Genomic DNA, 15400 nt, shown 5'->3' with positions numbered 1-15400 from the left:
CTGACCATGTGACAGAAGCTGACATTTTTGATTTTATACAAGAAAACCAAGAATCATATTACTCGCTGAAGTATCAGGAGATAGTGCAAACCAAAGAAGTTGTGGGAAGTTAAGGTTCAAGACAAGTGATAGTGATGGGATCACTGGGAAGGATACACACCAGGCTCTCTTCAAAAAGATAATATAAAAATATCAAATATTATGAGAAGCAAGAATCCTAAGGAAGGTGTCGGAGGTGAAGAGGCAGATGAAATGTAAGTGTTCTTTAGTTGATGCCTAAACAACCTGCCCTAAGTTATTCATCCATATGCCATTTGTATATCATCATAGCAATAATGATCATCATCATCATCATCCGCAGACATTTGACACTTTTACTCCACTTATTCAAGAGAATAATATTCACTGATATTATGTATGGAATGTATGTAAGGAAATAATTAATTCCAGCAAGTTAATTTTGTCTTTTTAAATAATATGTTAAGGTTTCATTTATTCAGACATTAACAAAACAGTGTACAAGCATTGGACACATCAAAGCAATCAGCAGACGCCTCTGAGAAAGACTTGCAATTGACAGTCAAAACATGTCAGGAGATCAAAGCAAATTTCCTGACAAAATAGTTGTCTGAATAAATCAAAATGAAATAATTTATTACGTAGATTATGATAAGTTTAAATGGATGATTGAGTTAAGTACTGATGATTGTTACCAAAACAGTGATAATGTGTTGAAAAGTTTTGCTTTTAAAATACTGGAACATACATTTGAAATAAAGTATTAAAAAAAATAATGTATATGTATCTTTTTTAAAGTAATTGTGCAATTTAAATGAGCAATTGTTTCAACACTTCATGATTCAGACTAATTGTTTAAATGTTTAGTATCAATAAATGTTGTCACTATGTAGCAATGTTCATTATTGAAGCATGAACGTAGACTGGTGATACTTAGCTGATATGTGATTACAGAATCTTTCCTGGTCCTGGTCACACTGCCCTAAACAGGCCAGATACCATCATACACTGATAAAATTTGCCTAGGTCTCTTCTCAGAGACACGGTCATTGTTATGCTTAGCGCTATCAGCAGCATATAAAACCCTGAGAGCACAGAACAACTACAGATTCATTGGGACACACACAAACTCTGAATCCCAGACCGGTCTGCCTCTACACACATTTAAACTACAACACAAATGTCTACCTCACTTTTTAGAGCTTCTCAAAGAAGACAGTTTCTATTTTAAACAGTCATTCATCATCCCGTGTTCTTCCAGTGAGAGATTCAGTTTCTGTCTCCTACATGCTGACAAATTTACAGAGCTTCCCGTTGACTTCTGTGTGGGTGATGGATGTGAACAGGGCTCCCTGATGTTTTGCCTGTGACACTGAAATGGTTGATATCTGGATTGATCAAATTCTGAAGGCTGACAATATTTGTGTTCTACAGTCCAGCTGACGGTAGAGTTTTACCTTTCAACTTAATTTCGGGGGTAAAGAAGAAGGAGCAGTGCTTTTTGTGAAGTTACAGTTAAGAATACCATAGCTCAATAACTGCTGGATTACATTTCCTCAAGGAAGCCCAAGTAACTGTTGCCTGTATAATTGAAACTGACAAGAATCAGACAAATCTAGCAACTGCTACTATATTAGTCTTTTACCCTGAATAGGGTTGGACTTACTCCAATTTCCTAAAGTTGACAAACTTAGGAAATTACATTTTATTGTACAATAGTTAGTTCAGATCAAGTAATTTGATTGGACAACAGACATTCCAAGAGTACTGATATACAGTAACAACAGCACCAGGACTTCTTACTGATCATATCGCTCCGCTGTACAGCTGATCTAAATAGCATTAATTACCGTTACATGTTGGGCCACACACCGCAGTACACTGTGTGCTCTCCACTTGTGGAACGATTGAACAAACAAATCATAATATCTTGTTACTTAATACTGTTAACTAATAAAGTGTACTTGTCGAACTGTTGTATAAAAGCAATATCACACTCAAAGTGTACGGCATAAGGCCGATCAAATCACACCAGTGCTGATTTTTTTACTCCCCCGTGTGATATTTCTTAAATGATTACATTTATATACTTATTGTGTACAATGTTGAACAGGGGTTCCACAGTGTGGATGGGGAATGGTATGGGCTCATCTATATATTTTCCTCTGGTAGCCAGAACATCACCAAAATTGAATCAGCTGTTCCTTGTCCCATTAATAAAATTTCCTGAATATCAAAATCCGTTCATAACTTTTCAAGTTATGTACAAAAACAAATAAATTAACGAACAAACAAACTGATCGACATACTTCGAAAACCGTTTTCGTTTTTGAAAGTAACAAATCCAGTATAGTACAAATCAACAGAGTCCAAAAAAACAAAAGCACTCACCTGGAAATTAAAGAAACAAAAGACCTCAAACTGTAGGAAGTGATGAAATCGCAAACCAGTAAACCCAGAGTTCAGACAGTCATTAAGTAGTTGGTAAAGGTAATTAGTGGATGAGGAACACCTGAGTGGAAACATGAAGTAAGAGAGGCACTACTCAAGCTCTCACTCAAACATACTGACCATGCAGGGAGTGAATAGACAGGAATCCATCAACACAAGGCCAAGACAAAAACTAAAAGAAACTAACATAACATGTTGCCAAGTAAAATAGTAAGAAAACGTGATTAACAGGAGCAAGTACCAGCAAAGTTCCAAAGTGAAAAAGAGCCCCAGAAGATCTTTATTTCACAATCGATGAATGGAAATCCTTTGACACTTGAGCTGAAGAACCATAAGAAAATCATTGTGAAATGAAAACGTAACTAATCTCAACTTCTAACATTAAAAATAAACTTTAACTTAAAAACCCCTATGATCAGATGGGTTGTACGACAAAACCAAAAAGCAAATATGTCATTTGACATTTTAAAATAACAGTTATTTTACAATATTGACCAATTGTTTTTTGAAACTATCTAGATACAGTTTGTGGTCTTAAACTTGGCCCTTTTCATTCGGTTATAAAAATGTGGAAGTTGTGGCAGTTTTAAACCATTTTATTTATTAAAAAAAAAAAAAAAAAAATAGCTATATTTGTTTCTGACAATGTGTAAAAAAAAGGAGAAGCATAAAACAAACCTTTGTCACAAGATAACACCATGCTGTTTATCTCAGCAGGGTGTTACCACATTACCCTGCAAGGTAATGGCCGACAAAGGCCTGAATGTGTTTTACCATTCTTTAATCCTAAATACGCTATTATAATTCCATGGATGGAGGGAAGAGAGGGTGATCATTTGAAATAAATGCAGTGGACCTGCCTGGGAATACTAAACAGATTATACATATGCACAGAGGCCGCTGCTCCTCAGTGATAGAGAGCTATGGATTTGCCCAGAGTCTGTCTTGGCATTTTAATCTAGTTTAAGGATAAGAACAGTTATCCACCTTCCTCTTAAATAATTCCACACCTACTACTGTACCACACGCACATGTTAAACAGTGCACTGACAGTTTATGACTAATTCTTGTTATTTAAGAATCCAAATGACTACACAAGGGAATAATAGAAATCAGAATGTTAGGATAACTTTTTCATATTTAGGGAGAACATGCAAACTCTACAGAGCAACAATTGGCAGCTAGACAAATGAATTATATCTAAAACTTTTTTCTTCCTTGATTCTATCTACAACAGTTTGGTTTTAAGGTTTGAGTTGTTATTCTTATTAAATATTTACTCACTATTGAGTCCAATGTCAGAATGCAAAAAAAAAAAAAAAAAATGCATAAAAGTAACAAAAAAAACTTTTAGTTATGAATAAAACAACTCTTACAGTTGCACTGAATGATTCTTCAGTAGATTTTTGATCGACAATCTTCGACCCCTAAGGACTATTTCACTAAACTCGAATAATAAAGGTGCAGAAAATTAATGAAATTGAGAGCTTTGAAGTGTAACTGATGGTTTCCGCTCCAAGTCTTTTCCCCTATTGATGCTCAAATGCTAATGCTAACCACACAGTTTTTGTTAGATAAATCCATAGTGTAGACGTAGGACTCATTCACCAATTAAACAAACATCATTTAGTCGGAAAAATATGTAAAAAGTTGAAATTGCCACTTGAAAGTTTGTTTTCATTTCTAATGCAAAAACTTCATTTCGTACCTTTTTGCGCATTGCATTGTGGGATGTGGAGTAGCTGAGACGGATGCATGGAAGTATTTTTTACTTTATTTTAATATCACGGGGAATACCAGGAATAAACAAAAATTCTGTCGAGCAAATCACTGTCCTCCTTGTTGAGTGAAGAAACAAAAGAAATCACAGTAAAAAATTAAGTATGGACACTTCCATGCATCCATTTATGGGACTTCACATCCCACAATGCAATGCACCAAAATCTCAGTGTTTATGGAGGAGAACAAAACAAACTTTCAAGCTTCAATTCCTGGCACATCAGCAATCTCTGAGACACACAGTGTGATTTTTATCTAATAAAAAAATATTGTGGGGAGCAGCTTTAAGAAAAATCATGATTTTTTTCACAGTAATGGTAACGGCTTACTTTTAGTATTTAGTTCTGACATGCAGAGTGCATGGGGAGGCAAAAAATAAAATTGATATGGCATTTTGTTGTGAACCCTGGAGGTAAAAAAAATCATTATTATTTTGGACCACCGCATAGCGGCTCATGTGACTGGGTTTTGGTAATAATGGACTGGTTCATTAATATATTTAGTTGAGATCGAAAGGCAGCGGTCAAAAAGAGCAAAACGAGGCCAAGTTTGAAAAGGATTACTAGCAGATTTAGTCAGGGACAAAAACGTATTTTGCTAATCCCGCTCTCTGATATCTGCCACACAAAATGTCCCTTTCATCAGTGGTAATAGAACACTGCGACCACTATTGTTCTGGAGTCAGTTTCAATGCCAGCAGGCTTTTGACTTTCAAAGTGTCTTTTCGCCTGTCCTGTCTCAGATTATGGCAGTGCTTTGTTACTGTGTTCTCTTTGATTCCCTTGGCTGCATCACAAAACTTGCAGTAGCATCCATGTTTGTCTGAATCAGTAATATACACAATATGTCGATCAAATCCTACCTTTTGGTGATAGGTAAATTAAACCTACCTTCATATTGCAGTTTAAAACAAAGGATTAAACAATTTTAGATTTTATTCTGATTTTTTTTTTTTTTTCAACATGTTAAGAGAAACAGAGAATAGGATTGCTGATACAAAATTTCCTGAATGCATTATAGAAAAGGCTGAGACCCAGTTCGACCTTTGGAGTTCAAAGAGACTCCGATCTGACTTTCTGTAGACAGATTACATTAATCCCCAAAACAACCCTCAGCTCAGGGAAATATCCAGACTGAGGAGTTTCATGTCCCACAAGGACCAGCAGAAGCTCATCCAAGCTTTCATCTCCTTTACTATTCTAACCGTCTTCCAACAGGACTCCCTGAAAAGTGCATCAAACACCTGCAGCTCAGCCAGTGATCAGAGCATGGTATTCCATATCAAAGGTCTTTCCACCCAAACTCGAATACACTGCTCGACAAGCCACAGACTGCTTCCAGGGGCGTTGAATTTACCAAGCAACCAATGTGATAGTTTTTAGGGTACATAATGTTCATGTTTACAACATCAAGTGTGTTTTATGTATCACCAATAAACATTAATAAATAAATAAAATGAAAGTACTGGGTTAATGGATGCAGGCTAAAAAAAATTTGTATATATATTTTGTAGGTCAGCAGCATTTCAGAAATAAACTGATGAAATGGGTTTGAATGTTTACAGTTCAAACCAGTGAAATCGCTTGTGAGGACAGTTGTCAAGGTGCCACACACAGAAGTTTAAATAAGAAGTTTGAATTAAATACTTAGAATAAACATATGTTGTATACCTAGGATTAAGAGGAAGAAAAAACAAATAATGCTGCTGACCAAAACCCAGTATTAAAGCAGAACTAAGTAACTTTTTCACCTTAATAAATCCTTCTCATAGTCCCTGTGAGGGTAATACAAGTGTTATGGAGTGATTGGGGTTTTTTTCATCCTCCTGCTGTCTCTGGCCAGAAAATCACACCTGCAACTTTCCTGCCTCTGACCAGGTGGCAAGACGTACTGCTTTACGGGGCTGGTCATAATCGAATGCTAGATTATGACCAACCCCGTGGCTGCACACGGTTGTCTACAAATTCACTTTTCCAAAACTTATATCGTGGCAGAGCCAGCAAAAAAAGGCAGAGAAGACCTTTGTCCGAGGAACGGAGCAACTTTATGCAGAGACAGCTCAGCAGCAACACACAGCTATCACACAGACTGTAGTCGTGGCAACAGGCATGCACACACATTCACAACCCAGCGCTCCATCGGGCAGCACACACACAAATATCCATCCATCCATCCACCTAGCTAGCTATCTATCTATCTATCTATCTATCTATCTATCTATCTATCTATCCATCCATCCATTTTCAGAGCCGCTTTGTCAGCACACAAACACATCACACACATTTCCACACTCCCTTCCATATTACTCCCACATCATTCATTTATTTTACTTGTTTCTCTTCCTCATACTGTTCACATGATCACATGGGACTATATGTGTGAAAGCACCCTTAGTGTCACTGTTGTATTAGGATTTTTCAGTTGCTACCGTCTTGGGAGTGCATAGGTGCGCATGTAGCTGTGGGGTGACATGACCAAAAGGGACCTTTAGGGGGAGCGCTAAGCTCAAGTTACTTAGTTCTGCTTTAAACGCGAAGTGAAACCAAACAAACCCTGTGAAGAGAAGTCCCCCTCCTGCTGATGGAAAACCCAGACCTTTAAAAATCAGCTCAGTCAGATGCACCTGTAACATAGTGGAACAGAGCACATGCAGACCACCAAAATGGGCGTGGCTACCAATGAGGCATTCGATCAGTGTTGTTTTTGGCAACGTTTTTAGTTCTAGTCTTATGGATATAGGTACCAGCAGACCCCTACGACCCTGAAAAGGAGCAAGCGGGTCGGAAAATAGATGGTAATACGATCCGCCTTGAACACGAAGTATTTTATTTTAAAAATAAACCAAATGTTTTATTCTGTTTCTGTGCACTACTTCTTGTCCCACACTAGCTTATCTTTGTTGAATTCATGATTATATTAGAAGATCTGCCGTGGCTGTGACGGATCGCATATGCATGTGGTGGAAATTGACACTTTGACTTGAAAGGAAATGTATCAGCTCCATTGTTGTTACGCAGCAGTTTTGCATCCAGTGGAAATTGGGGGTTAGGTAGCTTTTGTATGTGTGTCTGATCTCGGTTGTATGGAGTGGGCTCTTGTGTGTATGTCATCCGTCTGTCTCCGTGCTGGCCTCCGTGTCTATTAGTGTCTCTGTGCGCCTATCTGTTGGTCCAATGGTTGAATTTGTTGTATGAATGTTTTAGTCCATCAGCGGGAGAGTAGGGGAAATTCTGTAGGTGTGTAATTGGAGGAGCTCTCATTCTCCTTGCAGCACCACACAGCCGGGCAGCGTTTGGCACAATAAAACCTGACCCAACCCTCTCTGCTGAGTCTGAGTGACTGCATTTTGGACCAACTGCCTGTTCTGCCTTGTCGTGACAACAGTGATCACATTCTCGGGATTCTGAGGAGGAAAATACGACCATAGTGAACTGTCATGGAATCTTACTTTTGTAAAGTGCATGAACTAATAGCAGCCTTCTTGGAAGGCTACATTGTATCTACACCAAATCTGCATTTTTCTGTGAAAATGGCGTTCTTTGACAGGATGATCTGCCAAGGACCAGCACTTGACGCTGGCTTGAAAAGACTGAAATCACGGCAGAACTCATTGAATGATTCTAGATCAAATGGCAAAAATCAGACATTTTACAGTGTGTCACTACCGGCCTGAGAAGTACACAACAGGCTTGCTGTCGGAACGATGCGTAGTACCTGTGGTAGCTCCACAATGATGAAAATGGTCTGACTTATCCTTTGGTGTTATACTGTACATGATTGTTTCAATAGTGTTTACATTTAAAGGGCCCATGTTAAACTAAATTAACTTTTCTGTGCTTTAAACACCATAAAAGTGCTATTTGGGCTTCATACACATGCCCAAAGTGCTTTTTTCATTGATTCCCTCAATCGTTTGTTAGAGGGTGATTTGCTCCTTTCTTACTGCAGGGTGATCCCAAACACCTCGCTCCAATTTGATGACGCACTCCCACTTCGATGACAAATTTGACGCAGCACTGAGCTGGAGAAGCCGCGCCTCCAGGAAGCTCTCTGCCGTGATTGACAACTAAACAGACCCACCCACGAAGGTGAGCATTTTAGCATCCTTCACGCAGTGCTATGTATGTATTTTCTACAGTCTATGTATGTACCGCTGAATGCCCCGCCCCCACGCTCTGTCTCGTGTTTATAAAGCAGCATGAGCTCGGCTACGGAGTGGGTGGGAGGAGGGCGGCCCTACGTCATCGTGCGAGGAGGAGGAAGTCAGTGTCCCGTCTATAGACACGCCCACTCATGAATATGCATGAGTAAGCCGCAAATCAGCCTGTTTGTGTAGAGTTGCTCAGAAAGTGACTTTTCAGAGACTAAAACTCAGGAAAACAGGCAAGTTTGGGAAAATAAACCTCAAACACTATGTTTTTGGGGTTCTTAGAACAAATGGAGATGGGTGAAAAATAGCATAATATGGGATCTTTAACAGTTCACTGCAGGTACCCTTAAAATCCAATATTAGTTTGTGGCAGAGAAATTGTAAAATTCTCTCCCCCGTCAATAGGTGGCAGTATGTGGTACAATTAAGAGGCATTATTGTTTGGTTTTATTTTCACACCATATGCATTTTTATTGTTGTGAACCCTGCTCAAGATGCACTTATGACTATATGATTATGGAAATAATCACTAAAGGGTTTGACAAGCAATTTGTTTTGACTCTGTCTTTGTAAACAAAGCCATTAAAAATATGTTAGTAGAGTTATTCAGAAGATTTAATCAACTACAATTACTTTTAATAACATTCACTAATCGGTTAGTTTCCTCCTGCCAGAAGAGCTCATCATCCGAGCCACATTATCTTAATTTTAACGAAGCGATGACTCCAGTTTTTGTTTACTGAAGAGGAGAAACCACTTAACAAGGCAACACTGTTTGCAACCACCTAGAAGTTCATACCAGGAGATCTGTCATAAAAAAAATATGTGTGAGTCGGGGGGTGTGTTCACACTGTGGATGGACGTTGAGGGTTGAAGTCTGCTCTTTGAGACGAGCATGGTGGAAACATCAGATTTCACTTTAATAAAAGCTTCCTGTCCGGTGACATTTACATTGTTGTCCGAGGTTTGAACAACTCCAAATATGTTTGAAGGCTGAGTGACACTTTTATTGCTTCTCTGCAACGCTGCTCTGTTATGCTGAGAAATCCAAAGTGTCTGTTTAGGCTGTAGGACCACGCTGCTTCAAGGACGTCTTCAGAGAAAATATTTAACTGTTGAAATAATTTTAGCCTTGGCAGATATTCATAGTTTTAATATCAGACGTTTGCCATGTACCAACCACCGCCCTGAGCCATTAAGCATCACAGACAAATATTTAGGTGAAGATCTACAGTGAACTTGCGCACGTTGGCCCAAAATCTCCTGCAGGTGAACCACATTTTCAAAGGGCTCTGTCCCAAATAGAGGTAGTGAAATGTCAAAGTGTGCTTTGGGTATTGCTCCTGCATTTACAAGAAAGGGCAGGGTGTTAAAAGTTTATACGTATGGGCTTGTTGTGTCTTCTTCTTCCTCTGGCAGTTGAGAGTTCTCAGGCCTTTTTCTCTCCACACGTGGTTTAGCCTGGGGCAGTTTAAAGCTCCTACACACTCACACACACACTCACACAAAGACAACCACTTCTCCACACTCCTTCAGCTTTTTTTTCCCCCCCTGCATGTCACTCCTGCTTTGTCCTGCTCTTTCTTTTCTTTTTTCAGCCTGTTCAGTGTTCAGTTAGTGAATCCCTCAAGTCTATATACCGTTCCTTTCAAACACACAGCAAAAAAACCTGTCTGTCAGTGCCTTTCCTGACAGGATGAGGCCAAGTTCGCCCCAAAGTTGTACAATCGTTGGAGAAAATTTATACCTGGTCACATTTACTCAACACAATGCCAACTTTATGGCTGTACAATGTGGTGAAGTGACCAAATTGGAAACTACATTTAGACAACAGGACTTGAACTACTCAAAGCAACATGTATTTATGTGCAAGTTGCACTGTTTTTTTTTCTTTTCTCACCCAATCAAAGGAAATTATTCTTTTGTAGGGTTTCGCCAAAAAAACTAAAAAGATCTTTTACTTTTCTCTCAGATTTTTCAATGCTTATTAGTGAACTGATGTAACACTGTGTAAACACAAAATGTCACAAACACTCTTTTAGTTCAAGTTAAGTCATAGACACATCAATGCGTGGTGATTTTTATTGGTCATTTCTAAGCCCAACTCATATTGTTTCTACATTTTTATCTTCTAATGAATGCGATTTTAGATTTTGGGGATTTCAAAGAGGTTTTTTTGTGGTTCTGCTGTAGCCAGTCAGAGAAACAAATGCATTGATGTTTTTCTCTTCTTTGTCTGCCTATGTCGTCTGAGGTTAACACTATATGAAGTGCAATTTTTTTGTGACATCATTGAATGTTTTGTTCTTGCAAAAAAAAGAAGCAAAACTACATCTATTGTTTTTGCTTAATTGTGGTCGTCACCAGCCATCCCTAGGGAAGGTTTAAACCAGACTCTATGCAAAGGAAACGCATATAAAAAGAGAGGGCAATGTTTCACCCCAGTGAGGGGGTTGAAATGCAAGGGAAAGAGAGTTTGGGAGGACAACAAAGAGAAGAATAATAAAAGTATACTCAATGTATGGTTAAACTGTTTGTATGATGTGATTATGTTAAGAGTGAAGACTGCTGTGCCAGTTTAGTGACCTAAGTGTATGCCTGTGCATTCACAGCAGATGTGTAGAAGCCGTTATCCAAAGCCATCACACCGCCACGGACCCATGTGAGTCGTCAGACAGGCGACCATAGAGGAAACCAGAGGAGACAAAAAGAAGCTACAGAGGACACAATGAGCTGCCCCACCCGGACCCCAGCCACCAGCATAGAGAACACGGCACCTGACCCAAAGACGGCAAAAGTGGTCTGGCTTCAGACCTCCACTGTCATGACCCAGGACCTACCTTGCAGAAGTGCACTGAGGTCCCCTCCACTGTCACATGACCCTAGTCTTCCGTTTTCAAAATAAAAGCGACTGCACCTGAAAGTACGTAGTTTTCGTTGCCTTTCAATAATAAACCAACTGCACCAGAAAATACGTAGTTTTCCTTTCCTATGTGGATACACTTCATTTCTTGGTGATCTTTCTGTATGTGTATATTGTTACTATGATTTATGTGTCTGCAGATCTCCACTGTTAGGACCCTTCGTTGCAGATGTGCACTGTTAGGTACTGAGATTGCATTATACTGAGATTGCATCATACTGAGATTGTGTCTGAGCAGGCGCTCTACCGGTAAATTAATTTTTGCTACTTCCGCTGTGCTTTTTGCTACTTCCTCTATGCAGAGATTGTTCATTCTGTTTCAAAATAAATGTTGAAAGTACATTTTTGGCATAAAATGCATGTCACTGACAAATAACTTGCTGAAATATTTAAAATACGTTATTACACTTCCTGATACACAATATTAATGTGAATTACAACTAAGATATCATTGTAATCTCAGTATGACAATTTGCGCATGGCAATTCCAGCACGGGTACAATCCCAGAACGCTGCTGTGTACTGAGATTGTCTTACTTTGTCTTACAATCTCGGTATGGTTACAAACTCAGCACGTGACACCGTAAATCAATTGAGACTTTCAAAATAAAAGCGAATGCATCTGACAGTACGTAGCTTTTGCTTCCTATGTGAATATACTTTATTTCCAACGATCCATCCATTTTTATACCTGCTTGTTTTTCAGGGTCGCGGGGTACACTTTATTTCATGTTTACCATGTTACTATGATTTATATGTCTGCAGACCTCCACTGCAATGACCAGAAGCCTTTCAAAATAAAACCGATGAACATTCTATTCTATAATCGCCTATTTTTTTTTATAATCTCCTTAAAAAGTTAATTCTTGTCATTTAATTAGCAAAATGGACAGCTGTTTGGGTTGCTCTAAAAGAGCAAAAAGTATTGTAATGACGTGACTCGAGCCGTTATCACAGCTTTACAGGCTTTAATGGAGGTAAGATAGTAACACGCCAAAAATAAACAAACACACAAAGAATTGTCTTACACCATCATACACACACACTACCATGGAAGCAAAACTGTTCACTCTTTTCCCGATTTCACATGCCTTTTCCCCAGCCTCCCAGCCAATCAACACTCAGAACATATGTATACAAGGTACACATTGGCAGATAAAGCTGCACGTAACCATCATGCCTTCTCGGCCATGGGAAATCACAGCATCAGTTAACCACTGAATACACATAAGTGGAACATAACCAGAACATAGAACCCAGTCAGTTACAGCATTGTAGACCAGACCGGGCGGCCAGTGCGTGGAGCGCAGACCTGACTGAAGCACGCAGTCATATTTGTTTCTTATGCTCCAGCAGCAAGTGAGGAATGAGCAAAATCAGCAAATAACATTCAGTGAATGTGAACAACAAAACCCAACACAACGGCGTCAATATCCCGGCCCACTATTAGCAAAAATCCCTTTAGAAATATTACTACAACAACATAGTGTTTTTTGTGTTATTAAAAATTAATATTAATGTAATAGAAATTAAAAAAAAAAAAAAAGTGAAAAATGATTCTCGGGCCAGGCTCGGACCAGGAAGCTAAGCTCCAGGGGCCCCACTCATAATCAAATGCATTTTTTAAATTTACCAAACAAAAACTATATTTCGAGAATGCATCTAACTGAACTTTTCCTCCAAGACTGTGGATGTTATTGTAAACAACTAAGTCTGACAGATTGAATAAGATTTGTCATCCACCACCAACAGGCACACACTATGCCTCTATATATCTTTTGAGCTGAAGCCATACAGAAACAGAGTGCACAGAGTCTGAGATGTTTCAACACAGAAAGCCACAAGCCCAGTGTCATCCTAAATGAGGGAAAATCAATCATGTTTGTCATCATTTCAGTCACAAAACCATTTTAATTAATTGTTTGATAAACTACAGACCACACTGTCGGACTATTTTAACAGCAGTTTATTCATGCTGTCAGTCCACAGGCCAGGCCAGCGTGGACTCAGATTAGGAGCTGCATTTATCTTCTTCTGGGTTCCGCTCCTCGGGTGTGCTCTACCTGTCTGATTGGCTAACAGACTCCACCCACAGCTCACCTGCAACACAACAGACAAAAGAGGAAAACAAAACATGGGTATCAAAGTGCACTTAAAAGAGTCACGCTAACTTTTTTCATTTCATCAAACTCCTCTCAGCTTGAAGAGCAGTTGCTCAACTGGATACTCAGTCAGAGCTTTCATAGTCGAGCGCACCTGGAGCACACTATATGCAAACTATATACAATAGTTTCATGAAATTTCCTTAAAAGCCTACAAATCTCACAATCCTATGAGCGTTGTTTATATTTTTCAGTTATGGCATTCTACATTGACGAAGACGAATAGGAGCTGCACTCGCTGGCCTTACAAAAGAGTCACATTTAGAGGTGGCGTAATGTACAGCAATTAAATACCTCAAGAGATGAGGAAATGTTAGTGAAGGACATGAAAAGTTATGAGGAGGAAAAGCACTTCCAATACTTCCAAACGATGCGTGAAAAGTTTGAGGATATAGTTGGGTACCTATAGCCTCACTCCGTCTCCAACATTGCAGTCGTCGCTCACCCATCAACGCTGCACAGAGGATGGCAGTCGCTAGGAGAGTTCTAGCTACTGGCTGCTCCAAGCAAAGTGTCCCTGGATACCCTCTCCCTCCCGATAGCTCTCCATAAAATAATTGCTTCCTCATCATGGAATGCTGCATCCTCAGTAAATGCACACCAGAGGTGAAAGTAATTGATTACAAGTACTCACATTACTGTAATTGAGTTGCTCTTATGGTTCTTTTTTGAGTATATTTCTAAATCATTTATTTTACTTGTACTTAAGTATGTTTGAAAAGAAGTAAAGTAATTAGTTACATTTCTACACTAAACCGTTACTGAGTAAATTATTATTATTTTTTGTTTTAAAACGATCAACCGACATCAACAAAAATCAAATAATCATAAATGTAGCTATACTTAGAGCCTGAGATTTTTATTTTTATTTTGAATTGAATTCATTGGAGTTATTTTATTTCAAAAGGAATTGTACATTTTGACAACACTTTTATTTCATTGTAGGAAACCATGTCTGTGACTTGTCACAGATACTACGGCACACCTTTTAACCACAGGACCAGTGAATTGAACCTCCATTTGTCCTTCTCGAACAAACCACAAGCCCACAAATCGCTTCAAGCAATTTGATTGTCGCAAAAACATCAACCAATTGTAATCGCTTAAACCCAGAGACAGTATGTCATCAACATTATAAGACCAGGCGCAAAATTCAAATCTTTAAATGTGAACGGCGCGGGTCGCTGAGTCGCCCCATTGCCATGTACTTTTATATATATTTTTGTTACCAACACAAGAGCAAAGCCTGCATGTGTTGACCAAGGACCAGGCCCTCCAGGCCTCTCACGAGCCAGAACCAGTTGAAACTTGCTGACTATGAACGAGCTGTGAAACCAGCCGTGAAAACAGCTGAGGAACCAGCTAAAGGCTGACCGGACACATCAGATACACTCCGTGGTCCAGAACCACACCTTGCGGCCTCAGACGCTCCTCACCAACCATGTGCCACAAAGACGGACCACGTACCTTTTCATTAGAACTCAAAGTACTCTCTGGATCGCAAATTTCAATTGGTCTAAAAGTACTTACAGTCTCATAGACTTATCCTTAGCTCAGTGAGCGTAGCGCTCTTTTAGTTATTGTCTAAATAGGTTTAACTTGTGTGATTAAGAAATGTTTATACTTTTACCATTTGTCTGTGGTTCATGCAATAAAATATGGTTTGTTATTGGAAAGTAGACAGTTTACCAAGGTTTTAATAACTTCACCCAAGACATTTTAAACTCAATCTTGGGTGGCACCTCATTTAAATTCATGTAATATTAATAACAAATAATATTATCATTCGTATCACTCTTTGTCTATCCTACAGATGCCCTCATGGAAAATAGATTATGTTCCAATTGTGCAAGATTTGGTCTCTTCCTTTTTGAGTTTATACATGAGATGTTTGCTGTACGCAAGAGAAATGTGGCA

This window comes from Gouania willdenowi, chromosome 17 (assembly GCF_900634775.1).
Source record: "Gouania willdenowi chromosome 17, fGouWil2.1, whole genome shotgun sequence".
Classification (NCBI taxonomy): domain Eukaryota; kingdom Metazoa; phylum Chordata; class Actinopteri; order Blenniiformes; family Gobiesocidae; genus Gouania; species Gouania willdenowi.
Note: the sequence above shows the minus strand (reverse complement) of the source record.